The sequence below is a fragment of the Lissotriton helveticus genome, chromosome 9, assembly GCF_964261635.1.
Source record: "Lissotriton helveticus chromosome 9, aLisHel1.1, whole genome shotgun sequence".
In the NCBI taxonomy this organism is placed as follows: domain Eukaryota; kingdom Metazoa; phylum Chordata; class Amphibia; order Caudata; family Salamandridae; genus Lissotriton; species Lissotriton helveticus.
Genome location: NC_136070.1, coordinates 330,658,383 through 330,683,685, shown reverse-complemented (window position 1 = coordinate 330,683,685; position 25,303 = coordinate 330,658,383). Strand labels below are relative to the sequence as shown.

The 25,303-nt window shown below is 44.7% G+C and overlaps 1 protein-coding gene across 14 annotated transcripts in view; it reads left to right on the top strand.

The window, feature by feature from the left end:
- Nucleotides 1-25,303, top strand: part of FOXN3 (forkhead box N3) — an 884,367-nt gene that overhangs the window by 833,263 nt on the left and 25,801 nt on the right. The window lies entirely within an intron of this gene.

Here is a 25,303-nt window from a genome sequence, read left to right as displayed (position 1 = left end):
TCCAATGTATTTTAAAGAGCTGAGGCCTGTTAAGCGTGCTAATTACCTACATATATTAGTCTATGGAAACTCTATGACTCACCCTAGAGACATGAGGCTCTGCCAGCAGTTTCAGATGCTCAGGCGGTTTACAGTTGGGCCTGTGATAAAATAAGTTTGAAAAGCAGTGGACTGTAGAATAGTGAGCCACTGCTGGGAGTCCAGGGCAGGTTGCTAGGGATCATCACTTGGTGTCAGTCTTTCTGTAAGCATGATCAACTTTTTTTTTGCAGGTCATTGTTTTAGATCCCCTTAGTGATCTCGTTTTTGATTGAGGTGTGGATTGATATTTCATACAAGAATTTGACAATGGCCAATTCATTTGGTTAGATTTTGTTAATCAGTATATTATGCATCGGTTGCTAACAAGGATCTTAACCTGTCTTACTACCATGGAGACGATGGCTAGCTCACATTATGGTGAGTGTGCTTGAGCGCAGGCTCAGAATATTCCGTTTAAATCCATTCAAACAACTTTTAACCTAGACGTTCATTAAAGAAAGCTGATAAATTAGGAATGATTCTAACTTTGCTGTAAATTAAAGTAGAGTTGAACTTCAACGATTAATAATTCTGCAAAAAGGGCTAAAGGGGCATCCCTGGAGCACATCCACAGAAGTGTGTTTGATTTAATGTAGGAAGTCCATGACCTACCGTTTTGGTATCTTCCTGACAGGAAGGAACAAAAGCACTGACATCATGCCCGAGATGCGTTTCATTGAGACTTGAGGCGTGAGAACAAGAGTGAAAAGCTACCTGCTGTATTTCTGTCCCGCGCCAGAAGATACTGTTGAATCACTGGTGACATTTTGGACAACCCAGCGAATGTACCATTAGGAGACTGTCCTTTTTGCACTTCTATCTTTGTTTCACAGAACAAATGCTCAGTTTTTCATATTGAGCGTTGAATTAGTCTATGCAGGAAAAAAGCGAGTAAACACAAAATAGATAATATTCTAAGAAAAATAATTCTTACCCTTTCCAGGAGCATGTCAGTCTTCTTGAATGTGGAGCAAGTGGTACTGAATAGACACTCTTGGAAGCTCTTCTTCTATAAAGGTAGGGTACTAGCCCACTCCAAATATCTTTAGTATCGGCAGGCAGTAGTTAGCTAGGACTACCTAGGCCCCCCAGATCTCTGCCTCCCCGCCTCTTTGTGGCCTTCGTGTCTGGGTCTTCCTCCATCTCCCAAAGACAATATCAAGAGCCTCGGAGTGTGGTTGGACAGATCCCTGTCTTTCAACGTTCAGGCCACAAAACTGTCAGCCACCTGTTTTGGCATCATGAGGATGTTAAATAAAATCTTTCCCCTCCTTCCCTTGGAAGCCAAACAGCTGGCTATACAGGGTCTCATACAGTCACGCCTTGATTTTAACAATGTGCTCTATCTCGGCGCCCCAGAGTACACCCTGCGCAGGCTGCAGACAGTGCAGAACTGCGCAGCGCGCTTACTGCTTAAGATCCCTCGTAGACAATCAGTGAGGGCCGGACTGGTTAGCCTTCATTGGCTACCGGTTCGCCAGAGGGTTCTTTTTAACGCAATGTGCATAGCCCATCAAGCTTTCTGGGACACTGGCCCTAGCATTACCCGCGACCTAGTCACTCACTACACTCCCAACAGAAGTCTTCGCTCCAGCCAGACCTTTCTAGCAGTGGTTCCGAGAATAAAAAGATCCAGATCGGGTGGCAGGACGTTCACCCACAATGCGTCCAGAACTTGGAATACCCTGCCACTGCACCTCAGAGCCAATCCCAATCTCTCGGTGTTTCGCAAGCAGCTAAAGACCTTCCTTTTTAATTTTCCCCTGTAACTTCAGCTAACCTCCCTCACAGCTATCTGGTAGGTTCTGGTTATTCTTTAGCGCTTGGACGCCTCCGGGCAGCAATTTGCGCTCTACGAGTCCACATCTAATCTAATCTACTGTGATTGTTGCAGGGAAGAGAAACTACACCACAAAGTGACAAGTGGGCAGTTGTGTGAGCACTATGCTAAATCTATCCAGTTGCTCCTACAAATGTATGAGTGACTGAGCTGACAAGAGTAATATCTATGTCTAGGGCTGAAGCCACATGATGAAAAATATATAAAACCCTTATAGTAACTCAGCTAGTACAGCTTCAACCAGAACTGAGCTCGAAAACATGAGCACTATCCGGTGGAGGTAACTCTAGCAGATGCAACAGCTACAGTGTGGCACAAAAATACAGACACCAGCAAAATGAAAACAAGCAAGAGGCCTAGTCAGAAAGATAGACTCCGGATGAACATTACAAAGAGAAGCCCAGCTGTAAAGGGTACTCAAGTAGCAAACTGCGTGGAACTGGGGCAGAAGGTGTAAGCCGTTGAGATTTGAGGGAACCTGCAACAAATGCAAGAGCACCTAACATTATTCTATGAAGCAAGAGATTTTTTATGGAATGTACGAGGAATGAGCAGGCGTTGCTGATGGTAAATCAAGGCATCAGACTGCTGAGTTTTCAAAAATTAGAAAGCTGTTACCTTCCTGCACCGGGAACTGAGAACACAGAAGCTGACTTCACAAAACCATTGGATAATGCGGCGGCCCAGAATCCCATAATTTCAGTGGCCCTGCTTAAGAGTTTCAGCTAGAACAGAAGATAAAGAGTCGGCAAACTACTGCAGGTCTACTTGTCTTCATTCATAACAGAAGTGCGACATGCCATTGACTGGCTCTAAGAAATGCTTTTAACACTGGCTCAGCTTCCATATTGAGCCAAAAGATAGTTCAAGTGTGATCAGCCTAGACACCAGGTCTCTCCTAGGGTCTGATTGGGTGCTGTTTTAGTCTCTCTAGGGATTTTATTTGGGAGGAGATTTTTGCCAGTGCAATGCATTGTGAGAGCTGTAGTTTGTGCTGTAAATTCGCAGAATTAGGAAGGTTGCAGAGTAGAAGTTGTAGCTTTATAGTTATAGCAAACGAAAAATAGCTGTGGGTCAAACAAAAAACAATCTATTGGCTTGAAATGTATCTGACTTAGGAGAATGTGACACTAAACAAGCTGGGTACTTTCCGTTTGTGAAAAATACCCATCAGCATTACGACCGATACCTTGTTTTATAGTTACCAGCACGTCCTTGGAATGTGCTTTGTGAACTTTGCATTCTGGTTTCAGTGTTACAACCTCTGGATGGTTGATAAGAGCAGATTCCCGATCTTGGTCTTTTATTAGACCTAAACGTTTTGCAAGATGGCATATTAAATTGCAAAATATTCAGTATCGGTCGGTGGTGGCTGCTCGTAATTAAAAGTGGTGGGCAACATGGGGGCAAATAACAAAAATGAATGAATAAATAAAGTGCACTTACCTGCCGCTTACCTGATGCTGCGGTCTTCACCTTGGTGCTGCAGTGCCGTGATTGACCTGAGCAGACTGATTTGCCGCTCACAGGGAGCTTGTGCCATTTCTCCACCCAGCAGTGCAACACAGCTGGGATGGTGAAATCTAAGTGCTCATGTCAGTTAGGCTGTCCTAAGACAGCCGGCCAAACCGACATGCGCACTTCCAGTGCCCCTACCACTCCTCCTTTCTCCTGCTGATGCATTGACGCTCACAGGATGGCCCCGCCCTAATTCTTGGCTGGCTCTAGCTCCCTAAGAAAAATAAAAGAGTTGTATTATCATTTTATTTTTCATGTTGGCCTCTGCTGCCTCTCAGCAGTGGGGCGTCGCTCCTCTGCCTTAACGGAAGAGCCGCCCCTGGTATCGGTGTAGCTGAAAGTTGGAAATAATAGACTGTGGTCTTAAGTTGTCTAGGAGACTAGAACAGTGCATATTGGGACATTTACACCTTTTGCATATTAACATGGACTACTGATTAATGCTTATTTCCCAGACCTAGGAGAACTGAACGTCCACAATCTGGTGGTAAACGAAGGGCCAGACTGCGGATCTTGACAGCAGTGGTTTTCCGAGCCCCCCTCCCACTTCTATTTCTGGGCTATGGGATGGGATGTGGGCAAGTGGTGCTGAGAATAAAATGGCTTCAAAGGCCTATGTATTCACCTTCAGTTCTTATTTACAAAAGACTAGCCTACTGCCTGATAATTCAGCTTTTGTTTGCTATTTGCCATTCCCATCTTGGTCACATAAAACCTTACCGGTATGCGCTTATGCAAACAGTGAACATTGCTGTGCATCAGTTATTTCTTCACAGAATATTGTATCCTTGTAGTCCACTCGAAGTCTGCATTTTTCAGGTTTTCTCATTTGAGATTAGCTTGCTTTTGATAAGTGTTGTCTTTATACCCTGTCCTTTTCTGACCTGTCCTTAGGCAATCTGACTTAATAGTATTTCAGAATGATATTGAGTTTAATAAATATTATGATAAACTGGATGCTTTAGCCAGAGGCAAAGCAAAAACAGCCGAGTGTGGAATATTTTAATGCCCTTGTGACTTGGTTCTTGCGCGGGTATTGCTCACAGAGGAGACTAAAGCGTTTAACTGGAAAGAATAGTTTTGTTCCCTCCAATATAGCTCAATTTCCAATCAGTTGGTTACTTATGCTAGAAGCATGAATAATAAAAGGCTTGTATAGGCCTGACTTTTCTAGACTAAACATATTATAGCTGTTATCAATACTATTGAACAAAGACAACAGTTTTAATTGTCCTATTCCTCATTAGTTAGCCCAGCAGTAACTGTCATCTTGCTACCAGATGACATCTGCCAATTATTCCTCCATTTTAACTAAAATGGCTCTCTTGAAAACAAGCAGTCCGAGTCTGGTAACAGCTGATGGTGGAATTGGAAACTGCTTTTTAAGCTGGTAATCCTCAATGACTTCTGGACATGTTTCTAGCACATCCTATTCTTACCAGCTTCCTCTGTAGTAAGGCCTTTTATCAATCAGTGAGTGGTGAAAATCATCCCTCGCTCCAGTTGCTTTACCTGACTGTCACACACACATGCAGCTAAAGGTCTCCTGCATGTTGCACATCCACTTTAGTAGTGTTTGTTCTTTTCTTCCTAATTATCGATAAAATAATCTTATCAATGGAGTCTTCTTTAGACCACATAGAGGGTTCTTCTGCCTACTTCTTCGTACAGTCCACACTCTTTTTGCGGTTTAGTCTTTTTTTAACTGTTTATTCCTTGTTTCTTTTGTTCCTTGGTAATGCGTCAGTTCACAACGTTACAATTAGGATTAAAAACATGGTTCGATTGCACATAGAATTAAGCCTAAGCTAACCCTCACAAAGACTGCTTTATCTGCCTGGGCTGTAACAGTGTATTGACTTCCTGTCTTTCGTGTCTGAAGAATGTCCCAAATATCTTGAAACGGCTCCAAATGTGATTCAAATGTAAAGCAGCTGGCTGTCTCCCAAGAGATTTATAAGTCGTACTATAATGTAATATATCAGAAGCACGCAAGAGCGACCAGGTGCTGGGCATGATACTATGTTGGGTTAGACCTTGGCACTACATGTTAGAATTCTGTTTGCACCATTCTGGGCCTTATGCAGGTTGTTTTCGATCATAAACACTAGTGTCCAATGATTATGGGTTCGAAAACATCAGTTCTCCAGCATGGTCGTTTCTGGTATGTTATGTGCCGCAGTAAAACGTAGGGTCCACAGCTATAGGCTCTAGAAAAAATGGTGTTGATTAGACGACTGCCAAACCTTGCCATGGTGGTCATGATGCACACAGTAAAAGCAAGGCACTGTATTGGCCCCACAGCTCCCTCGGCTCACAGTGAAGTTATGGTAATAGACCATTTCCTAGGACTATCTTCTGCAATACGAGGGTACGTAACCAGAAGGGAGACAGGCTGTGGAGACATCTAAACTTACACAATGTACATAAGAGCTCTTCCAGGCAATCCTAAATGACTGATGGACATGTTTCTAGGACATTCTATACTTACCAGCTTCCTTTATGGTAAGGGTAGGGCCGTATACCAGTGCCTGTTAAAGTTTATCATCCCTCGCTCCAGTTGCTTGACCTGCCTGCCAGGATCCTGGGAAGCCGGCTTCACCCACCTAGGCCTCTTTTCTGATAACAGCTGCTTGGAAACCCACCACCTGCAACCAATACAAAACTCAGTAGGTGAGATTTAACGACTGCCCAGGAACAATACTGTACTGACATGCTAAGTTCCTCTCCAGACCCAGTTGTGGATGTGGCAGTGGACGCATGTAAGATCTACTCAGCAGCAATTAGAGCCTACTGAAACGTGTCTGTGAAACCCTTTTTCATCTACAAAGATGCCATCAAGGGCCACCTGACTTGCTCTTTCAAACCTGGTGCACACATCTTATAAAATAAAAATCTAATTTAATTGAAAACTATATTCATGGTTGCCATTACATTAGCTAGAAAAGTACGCAAACCTGTACCCTCTTTACCTCTGAACCACACTGTACAGAGACACAGTGGTGCTACCTGAACTCACCCGATTCCTCTCAAAGTTGTTGACTGAGTGTCACATATATAATGATATTTATCCCCCAGATGTTTTCCTTACACCACTAATAGACTACGGTCATGCCACACTGATGAAAAGCAGTCTCTCACCGGACCCACGTGTCGCTGATGGGCCCGACGTTGGTGCGCCAATTGATGAAAAGCAGCGAGACTCCCAAGACTTTCGATGCCGCTTGGTGCAAACCACCTCTAATTCACCTTAAGATTTAGCGATCAAATAACGAGGCAGACGCTGGAAATTGGAAGGCGAAGAACAGGTTTATTTCTCTAGAAGAGAACACATCGCTTTGGACACCGGGGCTATCGTCAGGAGGTGCTCTAACAACTTCTCCGCTGCTCAGTCTTTTATACACATTTCAGTTAGTTTATTGGTGGTCAAACATCCTTGGAATTCCTGCCTCCAGTAGGTTCCCACACAGACCCAGCAGCTGTGCCCCCCCCCCTCCCAAATCTAACAGATGATTGCTATCTTGCAGCTGGACATTCCGACAGGATCTAAAAGTGTGTGGGATCGGTCAGATCTGAGGGTTCGTGCTATTGATTAAATCAGACTTCTTTGTTAGTGCTACAAGTCCTGCCTTGTGGGGGCAATAAACTATGTCTGCAAGGGTCGGTTAGTGCCTGAGACCGGATTGAGCAGCCAGGTGCAGTCAGGGAGGTTATCAGGAGGCCTTGTTCATGCGCAGAGGATGAAAGGACAAAAAATGGGTTTAGGGCGGGAAGTGGCTCTGGGGCTTTGTCACGAGGACAAGGTTTTATAACCCCAGTATGTTTGGTCATGCTTAGTCAGAGTGCTGGGGATGATTGCGAGGTCAGGGTGAATCATAGGTGACTAGCAGTGAATGAAATGGCTGCCATATCTAAAATGGTTGCTGCTTACGCGCTCGCAGAGGCCTTCGCTAGGCAAGATGGCGCCGGAAAGGTTCATATTTGTCGTTTTATATTTTACAGTCGCCCCTTTGAACATATCCTAGCCAGCTTGTCAGTTCACGTCAATGTCCATAATGTCCTGTACCTCTCTGTCATACATTGCTTTCATGTTTTCAAATCGAGTGTCCAAAGTCTTAGGGCGCAAAGAGTTCAAACAAAGAGAGCACAAGGGTGGTATACAGTGTATCCCCAAACAGCAGCCACATATTACTAAGATCGGAACCAAGAGGACCATCAATAACTTCCAACCCCATTCCTTTAATGTGCCCCAAAACTAGGTTCCCAGTCTCCAAGTCTCTGGTTCTTGGTGGATCTCGGATGCCAGCCTGTGGAGATGTTCAATTGCTTTGTAGACTGAAGGCGAGCTGTCAGGGACGAAAGTGCAGCAGCTGGCACCGATGATGCGGCATGCTCCTCCACGGTCTGCCAGTACCACGTCTAGAACAAGACAGTTCTGCAAAACTACCAAGCGGACCGCCTGAAGCTCAGCTGTGTTGTTGGTGAGGATGCTAGCTGTGACATTCAAGGATGTTTCTACTGCTAGTGATAGGTGTCGGATGGCTCGGCTGTTTGCCATCGGGCCCCAGAGCGGGACGAGTCCTTTTGCTGCATCAAGGAACTGTGATGCGGCGGAGTCTGCTTGTTCTGTATCTTTGGACCGCCTTTCTCTGTGATGGATTGCAGATGCTGTGTAGGTTGGCGGCAGAACAAAGGCAATGTAGCAAGTGCCCCCCCAACCTTTTGGGAGCCAGGTGTAGGCTTTGGTACCACAGATAAAGTACATGTTGGGAGATGCAACAAATGTAGGGGGGTCAGCAGTGTTCAGAGTCTTCGTTATCTGGCAAGAGCTGTGACCTACGATCTTAATCCCGAGGCCTTCAATGCAGACAAGGCCTGAGACGTTCACCACAGATAGGGCCACTGTCAGTGTTGCGGCAGTTTGTTTCTTCAGATAGGAAAAGGTAGGTCTGGCTGGGTTGTGGTACACCTGCATTTCAATTCTTTCTTTGGTGGGAATGTTCATAGGAAAGGTTGCATTCGAAGTCAGAGGGCAGAAGGGAGCAGAGGTTCTCCCCGTTTTATTCAACCAGCACTCATTGTAAAACTGTTTGATGGTCCCATCGGACGTGGCATTGTCTTTGTAGCTCTCTTGCAGGACAATTAACCAGGCAAGGCAGGATCCATGAACAGAGAAGGGTGAAGGGATGAAAGGAATGGAATGTTCAGTGGCATGAGGTAGCAACCCACAGATCCAACAGTTCGTGGCATTTGCGGCAAGATTGTTCTGGTGCAATAATTGTACAAAGGAATTGTTCCAGAATTCTTTACGCCGTTCTCGGAGGCGCGGCGACAGTGACACCAGGTATTGTTCTTTCTTGGTGGTAGGTTGCATGGTGGGTGACATTGTCCTGTAAGCGGGAGCATTTTCTTCATGGTACCAGATGGCAACAATCAGCAAGAGGCAGGTGAGAGGTGCTGCCACAAGAGTTATTGTCTTTGCACTGTGCAGTTTGGCAAGCTTGGAGTCGTCGCGGTGGTTCTTCGGTCGTCCGGGATCTTCCATCACCTTCAAGAGACTCGACGACTGGCAGGACCACATATTTTCGTCTAGCGTATCTCCCGGTAGTCTTGTAGTGTTAGCTACCGATCTGAGACTTTTTTACTCAGTTAGTGGTCTGCTTGTTGGAGCACTCTCCTTTCGTCGACCTCAAATTGTACACCTCCTTGGATGGTACCGTGGGGTCGGGAGACTCTGCCAATTCAAGTGTCTCTGTTTGTGGATAGCAACTCAGGGCTGGTCGGTCTTTGGTCAGGAGCTCTTCTTGGCTGTTCACTTCTCCGGGGGCCGTCAGTGTTGGAGGTATCTTCTTGCAGTGGTGCGCATGCACCCAGTTCTTTTTTCCTTCCACTCGAAGGGCAGTTTGGGTGGTAATTAGGACTTGCCAGGGGCCTGTCCACCTGGGTTCTAGACTCTTCGACCTCTGGAAGTTTAGAATAAGCACGAAGTCCCCAGGCTGGATATCATGTCCTGGGCCCCTGGATACGTCTGGAACGGCATGCAGCACCTGTTGGTGGATAAGAGTTAGTTCGCTCGTTAACTTGTACAGGTAATCAGACATTAGTATGTCCGGGACATCGTGGATGGAAGTTGGCTTTGGTGTAGTCCGGGGTTCCTAGAACAGGTGCTGAAAAAAGGGCATCTCGCAATTCTTTGAATGCTGACTGGCATTCGGGTGTCCAGGGGAAAGGTGAGGGGGTGTCTTTGGCTAGGAGGGAGAGAAGGGGTTTGACAATGAGGCTAAAGTTCGGTAACCACTGTCGGCAGAAGGAGGTGAGGCCTATCAGAGAGCGGACTTGCTTCTGATTCTTGGGAACGGGAGTGTCTAGAATTGCCTGGATCCTGTCGGGTGTGAGCTTCCTCCCTTCTTTCGATAAGAGGTGACCTAAATATGTTACCTGTGGTTTGCAGAACTGCAATTTCTTTCGAGAAACTTTGTGGCCATTCTCTGCAAGGAAGCGTAGGAGTTGGATGGTGGCTGTGAAGGCTAGTGGAGTGGTGTCTGCTGCTAGGAGGATATCGTCTACATACTGTATCAACGCCACTCCGTCTGGTAATTGAACGGCATCTAACTGTTTCTTGAGCACCTGGCTATAGATGCTCGGGCTCTCTGTGTACCCCTGGGGTGCTCGACAAAATCTACACGAGTGGAATCTTAGAGTGAATCCGAAAAGATAGCGACTGTCTGGGTGAATGGGTATGGAGAAGAAAGCATTTTTGAGATCAATAACGGTGAAAGTGGTAGCAGTTGACGGAATTAGGGTCAGGATGGTGGTGATGTCAGAAACTACTGGCTACTGTGGTACAACTATTTTGTTAATCTCCCGCAGGTCGATGATGAAGCGGTAGGCTTTTCCATCTCCCTCTCCCTGTCTCTTTATGATCGGTAAAATAGGACTATTACAAACATTGCTCACTACCTCTTCTACCACTCCTGCCTCTACTAGTGACTGTATGATTTCGGTCAAGGCTTTCTCGCTCTCTGGCGATATCTTATACTGGGGTATTTTCGGTAAGGTTGCGTCTGGTCGTATTGTCACATGTACTGGGTCAATCATCATTCGTCCTACGTCAGAATCAGCCCTAGCCCACAGATGCGAGGGCAAAGTGTCAAGTAGGGATATGTCTGTCTCAGAAAAGGGATACATGTGTTGGGATGGATTATCTCTCGGGTGTTGGTGATTGTCATATAAGATGACTCGTACTCCGTCTGGCGAACATTTGATAGTCGCACGGAAATGCTTCAGTAGATCGAGACCCATAATGGCGTCTGGAGTGTTAGAGGAGAGAAGGAACGTCGTGTCGATAACATCGTTCTCAAGTTTGAAGGGGATCGGTCTGGACAAAGGGTTGGTGGAGGGCGTACCGTCAAATCCTATTGAGGTGATGTGTGAGCCAGACAAGGGTGCCCTTGAAATCAGTTGTTTGGATAGCGCACTACGTGTTGCTCCTGTGTCTACCAAAAATGGCGACTCTGTGCCCAGGACCTTTGCGGTGACATAAGGGCCTTGCTGGTCAACATAGAGCTCGACTGGATCCCTCCCTTGCCCCTGGCTATCCTATGCAAAGTCATACATATTGTCGTAATCTGTCTGTTGGCACTGGTTCTGTCTAGGGCGGTCAAACACGTTTACTCTTCCTGGCCTTCCTTCGCTAGCTTCGTTCGCATACCCTCTTCCACGTCCTCTTCCTCCCTGTTCATGTGGTATTTCTCTCATCCCTCTGCCTCTACTAGCCCCTAATAAGGCTGGACACTGAGATTTCCAGTGTCCGTATTCCTTGCAGAATGCACATTGGTCTTGTCCTAAGTCCTGGCGTCGTACATATGGTGTCACTGAGTCATTTCTAGGCGGTTGTACTTTAGGGACATTCTGTTGGTATCCTCCTTTGTATGATTCCCGTCCTGTATTCACCCCTTGGAGTTGGGCTATCATTACTCTTTCCTTTAAGTCTTTCTTTTTCTTTTCTGTGGCTCTGTCATTCTCCTTCTTCTGATGCTCATAATACTGGGCCATTTGGAGAATAGCCACTGGCTTAGAGGCTGCCCAACTACTTTCGCTAGTCTGTAATTTCTGGGATACCTCCGGTAGTAATCCTTTAACATAATTCTGCACGAATAAGTGGTGTCCGGTCGCAGTAGACATGTCCTGTCCACTGTAGTCGGAGAACACTGTCTCGAATCTTGAGAAATACTCGGAAACATCCTCTTGTGGTTTCTGGCGGCACACTGTCACTATGGACCAGTCTATCATTTTCTCTGGTATCAATGTTTTTACTTTCTGCACTATTTTATCGGGGAGGTCCAATATAGCTTTAACTGGTTTTTGGCCAGGATTATGCTGCTTGTCTAATGTGTCGAGTTGTTCCCAGGTATGACCGAACAATTCTGTGTGATTTATCTTTCTGATCTGCTTCCACACATCGGCCGGCAAACATAACCCGAAGAACAAGTCAATGTCGGCAAGTGTCATTATCATGGACCCCAAAGCGGTACTTAGTTCAGTGTAAAAGGCAGTGGGATTCTTCCGTAAATCTGGAAGAGATTTACGGAATGTCAGGATGTCCTGCCTGTACCATGGCTGATACACTCAATTGTACACCACCCTCCCTTTAGCGTCCTGGTGATTTATGTCGTCATGAGTCCATTGTCCTCTTGGGGGGACCCAATACGGGGCAGCCTCCTTTATCGGCATTATGTTATCTGACTGCTCTATTGGGGGAGTTACTGGCTTCGATGCTCTGTCTGCATCTATCCACTCTTGTTCTATGAGGTGGCGGAATACTTCTAACTTGGAAAAGAAGAGTTCTTCTACCTCGCTGTCGTTCTCGTCTCCTATGTCCACTTTTCTATAAAGAGCCATTAGCCTCCCTGGTCCTACATCCTGGTATTTCTCTTCATAGGCAGTAAGTGCGTAGTAGCAGAAGGGCACAATGAAGAATCGCTTGTGGCTTGCGTCATAGGAATTGCATATGTCTGTCACATACTCTTCTGTTTCTCTCCTATTTACAAGGGTTTTGACTATCTTGTCAATGTTTGCCCGCTCGTGCGTACTTAGTCCTGGAACCCTGGGTAACCCTTTTTCTAGTGGTCCTATTACCACTAATGTGTTTGTTGATGAGGCACTTGGTGTAAGTGACTCGATTGGAGAGGAAACGAGCGTGGCGTCTCCGCTGGTACCTTGTTGTTCTTGTTGTTGTACTACGGAATGATTAGGGGCATAAGGAGGTGGCATGTAAATAATCGGGGGACCCAATAAGAGGTCATCGTTTATTCTTTGCTTAGCCGGTAACTCTGGGTACAGAGTTGAAGGCGTTCTAACAGGGCACTGGCCTGATATTTTCGCTTCTTGTTCTCTTTTATCGTTCTCTCTTTCTTTGATATCATCTTCTAACTTTTTACAGTTCTGGTAAGCAGACTTTCATGTTTCCTTATCCTGTCTGGCTTCATCTCTTTTCTTTCTTTGTATTGCTTCTTTTCGCCAGAGGCCGAAGTTGTCGAGCATGGCTGGCGTAGTTTTCTTTTTAAAGAGTGCTATTTCTAAGATTTCTATTTTAGCGAGATCGAAAGATCCCGTCAGTGGCCACTGATTTACCCGGTCCTTTCTAGTATATTTGTGCCATAGTTTGCTGTAAGCAACGATGGCTACTCCATATTTGACATACATGTCCTTGTTAGGGGTGCCTTCCGGCGGTGCTGGATGACTGACCTCTAACAAACGGTCTGGTCCAAAACAATCAAACAATTTTGAGAAGACAGGCATATGACGTACAAGCGGTCAACATAAATATCTCAATAGGTCGTGGACAAAGGTCCGCACTACCTGTCCTTCGCTGCCTGCAAAGAGGGAATATTCCTATTCTACGCTTGTTTGCAAGCAGGGAATACCTCAATTACTACCAATAACTTCAAAGAACGGAATACTAGTATTCGAGCAAACAATTTCAATACAATCAGACAATCAGTTTTGTCGTATATCACGACCTTACCCGGACCGTTATGCACAGTTTTTTCGTCGTCCCCTTCCAAATGCGGCGTTCCTGTAAGGTCCCAGTCAGGACCGCAGGTCACTCGAGAGAGAGAGGTCCGTTCGGAACCGGTGAAGTTCAGTTGATCGGCAGCCAGACGAGGGTCTCTTTCAGGCAGGTGCACTCCAATCGTTTAGATGTTCACTCCGTCGTTAGGACCTCTCTCACCGGACCCACGTGCCGCTGATGGGCCCGACGTTGGTGCGCCAATTGATGAAAAGCAGCGAGACTCCCAAGACTTTCGATGCCGCTTGGTGCAAACCACCTCTAATTCACCTTAAGATTTAGCAATCAAATAACGAGGCAGACGCTGGACGCTGGAAATTGGAAGGCGAAGAACAGGTTTATTTCTCTAGAGGAGAAAACATCGCTTCGGACACCGGGGCTATCGTCAGGAGGTGCTCTAACAACTTCTCCGCTGCTCAGTCTTTTATACACATTTCAGTTAGTTTATTGGTGGTCAAACATCCTTGGAATTCCTGCCTCCAGCAGGTTCCCACACAGACCCAGCAGCTGTTGTCCCGCCCCCCTCCCAAATCTAACAGATGATTGCTATTTTGCAGCTGGACATTCCGACAGGATCTAAAAGTGTGTGGGATCGGTCAGGTCTGAGGGTTCGTGCTATTGATTAAATCAGACTTCTTTGTTAGTGCTACAAGTCCTGCCGTGTGGGGGCAATAAACTATGTCTGCAGGGGTCGGTTAGTGCCTGAGACCGGATTGAGCAGCCAGGTGCGGTCAGGGAGGTTATCAGGAGGCCTTGCTCATGTGCAGAGGATGAAAGGACAAATGGGTTTAGGGCGGGAAGTGGCTCCGGGGCTTTGTCAGGAGGACAAGGTTTTATAACCCCAGTATGTTTGGTCATGCTTAGTCAGGGTGCTGTGGATGATTGCGAGGTCAGGGTGAATCATAGATGACTAGCAGTGAATGAAATGGCTGCGATATCTAAAATGGTTGCTGCTTACGCGCTCGCAGAGGCCTTCGCTAAGCAAGAGGGCGCCGGCAATGTTCATATTTGTCGTTTTATATTTTACAACACAGCATTGATGTTGGGCACATTTTTCACCTTTATCTAGATGGATCCAGGGAGTTGCATCTTTCTGACCAGATTTTTGATCACATGGTGGTATAGAGTCAGAAAGAGGTTTTAAACACCACATCCATTTGTCATGCTTTGTGTGCCTAATCCATGTAGGGGAAATCCCTTACTTTTAAAATCTGGACACATTCCACCAGACCATCTATGGCAGCACTGGCACACTCGAGGCTTGTTTCAGAAAGAAGGAAATCAGGACGATTACGAGTGTCACTACATGTCCATGTTGAAATCACTATGCACTCAAGTGTTTCATCCTGAGTCAATGAGCATTTGAGCCAAAATGTCTTTCCTACAACTATTTTCTTGAGTCATTGGCTAGTGGATGCTGCCTTTCTTCTCTTGCTCCCTTTTCTCTTCTTTTGACGCAATGTCCTCACACAAACAGATGATAGGAGAGAGCCAGTATATAGAATAGAATTACCTTAGTTACCCATTCTCTACATTCTTCTATTCCCGAACCCTCCCACCTAGTGCTTAGTTTGTAAATGAATGAGTGCCGGTGCCCAAAGCTCTGTTCAGAAGCCCAAGGCTGGTGTGATTAAATGTCGGTGTACTGAATGCCAAAGCTGTGTAATCTCCAATTCAGCTTGGCTCTCTTTAATCTACTACCAGACACACCCTCCTCACCCTTTATCTTGCTCTTGTAGGTTCCTGCTTTCTCCCCTTGTAACTGTTTCCCGTATTTCTCACCCTCCATCTTTCCGCTTTGTGTAATTTTCCCTCTCTTCCTATGGTAAATGTCTGATGTGAAAAAATAAGTGCCAGTCCCCAAAGTAAGGGCCGGTGGCATCCACCAGCGGTCGGGCCTGGTAGGGGCGGATTTCGGCAGACGATGCAGAGGGAAAATTAATTATTAATTTAATTTTCTTTAGTCATCGCCCATCGAAATCCACCCCCACTAGGCCTCACCGCTTTTATCTGCACAGGCCGCAGCTGCCACCTACCCTCTGTGTCATCTGTCAAGTACTTAAGACCAATTGTCACAGTTTTAAAGAGTCAGTTGACATGGGTGTTTGATGTAAAAAATTATCCTTATACATTACATAATAAATAGCCAAAGCGCACACGAATAGATTTATATATAAGCTTATATTGAAAGTAGTGTCCATATGGCCATAGAGTTTTTCATAGTAGCAATTCTAATACAAGCAAACATTTTACAGGCTGTTCATTTTAGTCTACTGTTGTATGGTCAATTGGTTTTCTTAGTTAATATTAACACAAGAAAAATGAAAAACAGAATATGTACTACGGGATATTAATCCCTAGGAACTCGCACGATTCTCAGAAAAGTTATAAATGTACTCTTGAGCTTACAGTTGGAGTAAATGTGGAATTTTTTGGGAATTCATAGAGATGTCCAGAAGTACTCTTAGAAAGCTGTGGCAATTACGGTATTCCAGGAGTTGTCCTTGAGTCATTTTGTGAATTCCAGGTTGCTCCCAAACAAATGCATGTTTGAATGCATAAATATAACACATGTATATTTACGCATATATGAATGTGCTGGCCAAGTGCAGTTGCACTTGCTAAATGTTTTTTTTTTTTTTTAAATCTATGCAGTAAGAATCTTTTTCCCCCATGCACAAACTCTTTCCTCTACTGCTCTGCCAGATTTTGGAGGTGCTATAGCCCAATGTGACCAAAGGTAGGGATTTCATCCCACCCGTCGCTGGAAGGATTTTCCAGCAGTAACTTGGGTGTGATTGTGGCTGCCAGTAGTTACTGAACCAACCTTCAAAGACCGTCCGCTCTGGAACGCTCACAAATGAGTCTTCGGAGCAAATTTGCTCACATGTAATGTTGCACCACAAAGGTGTTTTATTACTAGTGACTAAATGTGTTTATTAACACTTTGAGTAGGAAATGTGGCTTTACATATAGCCATTCAGTCTCACACTCCAGGCTAACAAATACAGAATAATTGATGCCACTGTCCTTGTAGTGGAATCACAATAAGTTACCTCACAAGCTTCTAATCCTTCCCCACTTTTTGTTTATCTTTTTTTAGGGTCAAGCCTGTGAAAGCATGTGCTAGCGCATGCGTCTCGGATGCGAGACACTATTGTTAACAAAAAGGGCTTGGAATGCGCCTGTTGCTTACCATTCGTTGGCGTGCGTGGCACTCTTTTTTACAGCCCCGCAATTCGTCAAGGCAGACCTAACATAATTTCCGTTCCTCTCAGTGGAGCAGGGATCAAGTACTATTTGATTCAACATAATCAGTGCCCTTCCGCTGCTCCCGACATGATTGAGGTAGTATTTTGTTCTGTTTAGTTTTTAGTGCGCTGAAAATCGAAGGCGTGTGACAGGCAAAAATTTGCACAGCAGGACAAACAAAATTGCAAAGATTTATTCTCTATAGTTAACTTTCTTTTATTCTTCCAAGTCTTCTTTTCTCACTACCACACTCCAATCCTCCCAACCAACCACACTCCAGTCTGCCTACCCCAATCCAAAACAATCAGCCCCACTCAATCAAAACAATGTGCCCCACTCCAATCTGCCTTATTACGATCTGCCCCACTTCAGTCCAAAACAATCTGCCCCATTCCAATGCCCAACTCAATCAAAAGCAATCCACCCCATTCCAATCCACCCTCCTCCAGTCAATCCACCTAACTCCAATCCACCCCCAATCCAGTCCATCCCACCCCGATTCAGTCCACCCCAATCCGATCCAGTCCACCCCACTCCAATCCGCCCCACTCAAGTCCACCCCAATCCACTCCAGTCTGCCCCACTCCAGTCCACCCCACCCCAATCCAGCCAAATCCAATCTACCCCACTCCAATCCCCCAGTCCAGTTCACCCCACCCCAATCCACCTCACTTCACTCCAATCCAGCCCAAGCCAATCCTTTTCACCAACTCCAATTCACAACACTCCATTTCACCCAACTCCATTCCACCCAACTCCATTCCACCTGAGTCCACTCCACCCCGGTCCAATCAACCCCACTCCCGTCCACCCAATCCAATCCACCCCACCTCATTTCAATTGACCCTAGAATTCCAATCTAATCAACCGCATCCAATCCACCCCACTGCAGTCCAGTCTACCCTAGTGTACTGCAGTCCACCCCATTGTACCCCAATCCAATCCATCCCACCCCACTCAGTCCAATCCATCCAGCTCACTACAATCCACCCCACCCCAATCCACCCACTCCAATACAATCCAACCCACTTCAATCCAGTCCACCTCACTCTAATCCAGTTTAGTCCAATCCACCCCCTCCACTCTAATTCACTCAACTCCAAACTACCCTACTCTAATCCAATCCACCTCACCCTAAATCAATCTAATCTACCCCAGTCCAATTCACCCCTTCCCATTTCAATCCACCCCACGCTTTCCAACTAACTCTACCCCTGTCCAGTCCACCTCAGTCTACTCCAATTCACTGCACTACCTCATTCTACTCCACCCTATTCCACCCACGGCAGTCTACTCTACAGCACTGCAGTCTATGACACTGCACGCTACGGCACTCTTTGCCACTGAACTCAACTCCCCTCTACTATACTCTACAACACTTTACTTTCAACAAATCCAGTCTACGACACTCTACTTCCCCGAATTCCCTCTAGAACACTCCACACCACTAACATTTAGCCATGTTGAACAACAGCCACACTGATATACAACATAGCTAAACCATATTACTAAAGCCAATAGGTCTTGTATAGACTAGACCTATTGGCTTTGCCACTGTTTGTTTTACAAGCCTGAACTTTGTACTGCTCAGCTTACCTTGCATGATTCAAACTCCCGGCCCTACTCAGTTGTGCCTGTTTGAAAATTGGTATTTGAATTTCCGTAGAACGTATGCCAGAGAAGGTCATATTCCACAAGTTATCCTACTGTATCTGAAAGTGAGGGATAACTTCCTGGCCCAGACATAATTCCTTTGGTGGTCCAAGGTAGAAAAAGTTAGGTGTACTTAAAATCACACCTTTCTTATACCCCCGAAAAATCAAAGTGCCAATTTTACTTTTTCTGCTCAAATGCAAAGGAAATGTAGAAATGAATTACTCCAGTATTGAATCCCTCCCTTTCGTCGAGATGGGAGTCCCCAGTACCTTATAAAAGCAATGTAATGATAGGTATAGACTAGAAAAAGCCTAGGCCCCTTGGTTTAATAACATATCATAGTCATTTTAAAAAAAGGGACCAAACTTAAGTCTTAACCAATGAGCTTGCATTATATTCAGGTCCTGTTGTACCGGTGGCAAAAAATGGCTCCCTTTTGATGACCCTCAAGAGGACTGCATTTATTGCCTTTACCCTTCACATAAAGCAAAGGAATGGAAGGTATGTCGTACCTTTTCCACAAAAACTCTGAAGTATCGTGATGTCAGGCTGCTGTTCGGCTTCAAAAGCTAAAAAACAGAAAGGAGGCTGAATCAGTTAGTGATAGTGAGGAGTCTTCATTTTCATCCTCAAGGAAATCACTTTAACGAGGGAGAGAGCTTCTCATTTTCATTCCTCTCGGGAACCATCTAAAAAGTATTCAAAAACCTCCTCTCAGTTTTCTCACAGAGAAGGCAGGCCATCCAAATCACCTCATCATGGTGAGACCTCCTCAAAACAAAAAAAGAAGAACACATCATCTTTCTCTTAAAAAGCAATTTCTAAATCGAAGTCTGAGCCTCCTAGATCATCACCTCCTCTGGTGACCCACACTTTCAAAAAGCCATCCTCTATTCTGTCTACAGAAAAATCATCTGGGTGTGATACCGTAGGTGAAAAAATCATCATCGACGCCATTCTCAACAAAGACCACTACTTCGTCTACAGTTTTTCTCCAATTTCTTAATGGCCTCATCTCTTTCTTCGATCAATGAACTTACCACCGTCGACGAAGAAATCACAGTCTGCTGCTCCTTCAGTTACGATCCCGTCATCAACCATGTCGACGACACCATCGACGATGGAAAAATCAGAAAAGCAGGGCAAATCACCCCTCGCATACTTCCCCACTAAAGTATCACCATGTTTATTTTCAGAGTTTTATATAGCGCAAACTTGACCCGAGGGTTTCAGAGAGATTTACGTGAGGAGCAGTTACATTACAGACCGCCACATTCATTTTGTTAAGCAGGGGAAGATTACGTGATTTGCCCAGAATCACAGGATGTTTAGCGTCCCATGTCGAGACTCAAACCCGGTTCCCAGCTTCGAGGTCGATCGCTCTAGCCATTATGCTACATATTCTGCTTGCCTACCTTTTAGATGAGGGGAACTCTGATGAGGATGGTCTCTTAGGGGTGGCTCAAAGCCCATCAGAGTTACAAGCCAGACATTAGCTTGAGGATGACGAAGAGGAGTACTATGAACAAGCCTATTTCGCCCGCCAACAAAATATCATTACCAGTACCAAGAAGAAATGGTTTCTCTACCATCATCATTAGTCCCTGGCCTACAGTTCATGTTGTCGTACTATAGAAGGAGTTTCCCTCCATTATTTTGTACCACTAAGTTTAACACCACAGGCTCTTTCATGTCATGTCAACTTGTCTCCTCCTCAATGGCAGACCCCACTTACAGTTCTACTCCAGGATCCCACATCCTCAGAGGCTGATAGGGAAGGGGGTGAACTCTAAGACATACATGCTGAATGGGACAACTATATGATACAAACCCCATCATCTCCAATGCCGCCACTAGCTGATTTGGCTCCAGAAGAAAGAGGAGGATTCCATAACCTTCTTGAGAGGGCTGCAGAAATATTTGATTTGTGAATGCCCACAAAGCAAACTGACTGTTTTTATATACAACTTTAAGGAGTCCTTTCGCAAGACCGTCAGGGCGATGCCTATCATTGACCATGTGTGGGAAGAGGGAATAAAGGTAATGAAGACTCCAACTTCCATGGCAGCAGTTTTACTGCGCCTTGGATCAAAAATACCAGGCCCCTGAAGATGCCCCAGTTTGTTTTACTTGACACCCTAAGCCAGATTCAGTTGTCACTTAGACGGCCCAGCACCGTTTCAAGACCATTCAATGCCTGTCTCAGCGCCTCCAAAGGGAAAGGGTAGGTGCATCGACAACATTGGGAAACATTTTTTTCAAGCACTAACAGTCAGGGTAGCCAATTCTCTGGCGTTCTTAGGGAGGTATGACTGCCAAATGTGTTTGGACATACCTCCGTATCTCGATCAGCTACCTGAAGAGGCTGAGTCTAAAAAAGTGTTGCATGACGTTGAGTGCTCATCCTCTGAAATAAGATTGCGCAATGGATATTGCCATTGCAGGCTATCGACAGTTAACAGGTGCTGCAGTGCTCAGGCGTCAAGGCTGGCTTAAGGCTACCTCTTTCAGACCGGATATTCAGAACAAAATCCTAGACATCCCTTATGATGGGAAGCCCTCTTTGGAAAACATGTGGATAAGGCCCTCCAAGCTATCACTTACACAGCTAAGTCATTGGGGACACTATAATATGCCTTTTCGTGGTGCACGTGGATGAGGGCAATCCTACAGAGGGAGCTACCAGCAATACCGATGCCCCCATATTCCACATCTTTCCAGCAGTTTCAACCTCAGTATCAACAAAGACAGCCACCACAGTCATCGTATTCCAGACCCCTTCCGAGGGGAAAAACAGGACCCCCCCCCAGGAGAGGATACAGGTCGTCAGCGATGACGTTTTTCAGCACCCACTACTCCTCCCCTCCTCCTCTCCATCTCAGGGGCAAAGTATCCCTTTTCCTCCACCGATGGCAGCAAATTTCAACTGACCAGTGGGTCCTTGTCCTTATTTCTATTTGGTCTAAGATAAACTCCCTTTGGGTTATTTATTCAGCATACCATTCAGATTCTCACACCACACACAATATTTAATTGTTACCAAATAACTTTAACAGTTGCCAGAAAATCAAGTATTAAAAAAACCTTTTTGTTTATTATTATTAGGTTGGTTCCAAAAGATATATTCATATATTTCATTTGTTAAATATTTCAATATTTGTTAAAATGCAATGCAAAATGCACCTAAATGCAACAAAATTTAAAATCACATGTATAGTGTACATAAAAAACATTCAATACAAAAAAATCAAATTGCAGTCAATTAATATCTCATAGCCCTTTACAGTAATTGCACATTAACCTATGAGCATTCTAGGAACTTTTTCAAAGAAGTAGGCCAAAAAGTGACGTGTTTCGGAGGCATACACAGGTCCAACCTCCTTCTTCAGGCTTGTTACTAATCCATTCCAAACAATGTTGTCACGGTATACAGCAGTTAGTATTCCTTGCAGGAAGTTTCCTATTCCACTCAAAAATTAATGAAAACACCCGCTGTTACCGTGGTGTCGGGAGGGGAAACGTCTCCACTCTTCATGCACTCATATTTGTGATGGCAGACGGGCATATGATTAATTCCTCAAGTTTTATTTTCTTTCCTTATTCTGTTAAAATATCCTACAGATAAAAATGAGAAAATCCACAATATCTTCGGGTCCGTTAACGATGCATGAAATTTTTCTTTTTCTTTTTAGTCTTTTCGTAGTCAGTGTTTCTATCTGCACGCTACTCAGATGTCGGGGATTCAAAAATCTCCTCAACATACTCCAGAGCGTGTATAGAATTAACGCTGGCGCCTATTACTATTTGGCCGCAGTTTAGAATTTCTTCAAATACCACCTCCAACCCTCCTCACCCTTCTGTCCACAAGCATCTGCAACTTCTCGAAGTCAAAACCATGCCAAAATGGGAGCATTGACTTCAAGAGGAGTTGGACAGGCAGTGGATCCAGGTGACAGGCTTGTTCAACGACCGCAACCTGTTCACTCCGGGCATGATCTCTGCCCTATCCTGGTGGACTAACCACGAGCATCTTTCAACCAGCCTTTCTTTTCTTCCATAATCTTCTCCCCTGGTCATCACCACTGACGCTTCCCTAAAAGGATGGGGTGCTTGCCTTCAGGATCTCCAGGTCAGCGGCAAATGGCCACCATCTCAACTTCATTTATGCATCAACCTGCTAGAGTTAAAGGCAGTAACCTGGCCGTACATGCATTCCTCCCAAGGATTAAAAATTTGGCAGCACTCGTCTGCATGGCCACTACGAGAACGATGCACTACATCAACAAACAGGATGACACACAATCCCACCACATGCTATCCCTGGAAGTGAGAAAATATGGGAGTGGTCCATCCATCACAGGGTGTGGTGCGTCTACGAGCAGAACATGTTCCAGGAAAGCAGAACATGCTCCAGCAAAGCAGAACACAATAGTAGACACACTCAGTAGGCTGACATAATCTTGCCAGGAGTGGGAACTCAATCAAGGAATCATGAACAACACCTCTTTGTGACCCCCTCTTAACCGGAAGTGCCGGTTTTACGCAAGCAGATATCTACAATGGGGTTCATGGGGAATGCATTTTTGATCGCATGGTCCAGAATCTTTGCCTACACCTTTCCTCCGATTCTTTTCCTCCCAAGAATCCTCATGAAGATGAAAGCCGAACCTCGTAAACTCATCCTCATAGATCCCACATAGCCTCGTCAACACTGGTTCACGGAGTTACTCCTTCTCTCATGGGAACCTCACATTCAGCTGAAGCTTTTCCTTTCTCTCCCAACAATGAACCAGGGCCAAGTTCTGCACCCGGACACCAAATTTCTTTGTTTATCAACATGGCTCCTGAGTTCAAAGAATTTGAACACCTGAACATTCCATCAGATTGCAGAGAAATCCTAGCCAGAACCCAGGCAGACAGTACCTGAACAGACACACTTTTACCCAGCACTACTGCTTGGAATCAGAAGCTCAAAGTAAAGCAGCAGTGGATCAGGCAGTGCTTTGACATCTTTTGCTATAAAGGTGAGCCATTTCTTCCTTCCCATCATTCGATAATTACATCTGCACATTTTCATTCAATGTTTCATACAATCCTTGTTATGTATATAAACACTTACATTTAAATGGATTGAATTGTTGGGAAAATGTGCTCTTTTCAGCTGCTTGTTACTCTGATTTAAGCATGTGAATCTAAGAAAGTTCCAATACTGAAGTGAGAAATTAAGTTACTTATCTGTAACTGTAGTTCTTCAGTAATGGACTCTTTCATAGATTCACATGCGACACACCCTCTTTCTCTGGGAAGCTCACCTTTCTCTCTCTGTGTATGTATTTTATTATACACTGGTGTTTTGAAAATCTGAGGGATTGGAGCGTCTCACAGGAAGGTTGTAGTGGGTAATACACTCTCATTGGTTAAGACTCTAGTTTGGTTTCGTTTTTAAAATGACTATGATAGGTCTTTAAGCTAAGGGGCCAAGGCCTTTTCCAGTCTATACCTATTATTACATTGTATTTATAAGGTACAGGGGAGTCCCATCTCGACGAAGGGGGGTGATTCAAGCATGTGAATCTATGAAAGATTCCAATACTGGAGAACTACAGTGACAGGTAAGTACCTTAATTTCTTACTTCTAGAATCTCAAAGCAGTTTCATTGGTAGCTAAGTCTGATTCTGTTAGCCCGTACTAAAGCTTGCCATGAAATTCTAGTCTCCTGTTTTTGACCAGCCACATGATTGTTCAAGAGCAAGAACCTCCAGTTTTGTTTCTTATCTAGAAAATAAATTCAAGTGGATACCTGCAAAGTAAGTCATTCAATAAGGGTAACCCACAACTTTGTATTGGTAATATAACATGTAATCCAGCATATGTTCAGGAACGTATTTTCATCTGAAACTAGTAGAGTCCACAATTAATCCATACATAATTATATTCAGTAGGGCTTTGAAAGTAAATAAAATGTTGAGAGACGATAATTATTATTATTATTTTTTTTTATTATTATTTTTTGCAGTTTTATATAGCGCGAACTAGACCCGAACCGAATCAGGTATCAGAGCGCTTTACATAGCACCAGTTACGTTACATGAGAACGGACACACATTCATGACTGTTTGACAGCAAAAATTAGGAAATCCATCTAGGAATATTGTTGATGTTTGTGAGTATAGATATTATGATAGGTGGTAAGCCCAGTATGTGCATTATTCTATTTGAATAACTTTACTTTACAAAGTCTAGTATCCATGCTAGCAAATAGATGAGCTACGAAATATGCTAAGGTATCCAACAATAAGAATCTGTAGGAATTGCAAAATTCAGTGGTTGTGCTGCATTTCATTTTGCTTCCTCTTATCATCCTTCCAATACTGCCATGTCCACAAAGTACTAATGGTAGCTGTCCTACCTTTTAAATAGATTTAAAACACTCAAAATGCAATGGGCCTCCAGCATCCCAGTAGGCATCTTGAAATATGCAAAGATGGCAGAAGAATCAATTAACCAGAGATATCCTGTTTTTGAGGTTGCATAAAACAAGATCACTTTATGAAATTGCGATATGTACTAACAAATGGATGAACTAAACTAAAATAGCAAACTATTGCTAACTTTTCAAATTCAAACCTCAAAGTTGTTTTGCAATATCCAGGAAGGTGGTACATTTCTGTGCAAGTGATACGCCTAACTGTGCCTCCTGATGCCGGTCCACGCTATGCTATTTTAGACTGGAGCTGCTGTGGCGGGAGAGAGCAAATGTAGGTGCTGTTGTGGTGCCCTTGACTGGCTCCTTTTTTAAGTGCATGTTCAGTTTATGATCTGGCTCCCGGTCCGTATGTGTTCTCATCAGGAGGCGGCTTGCAGAGGCCCATTTCTCCTGCCG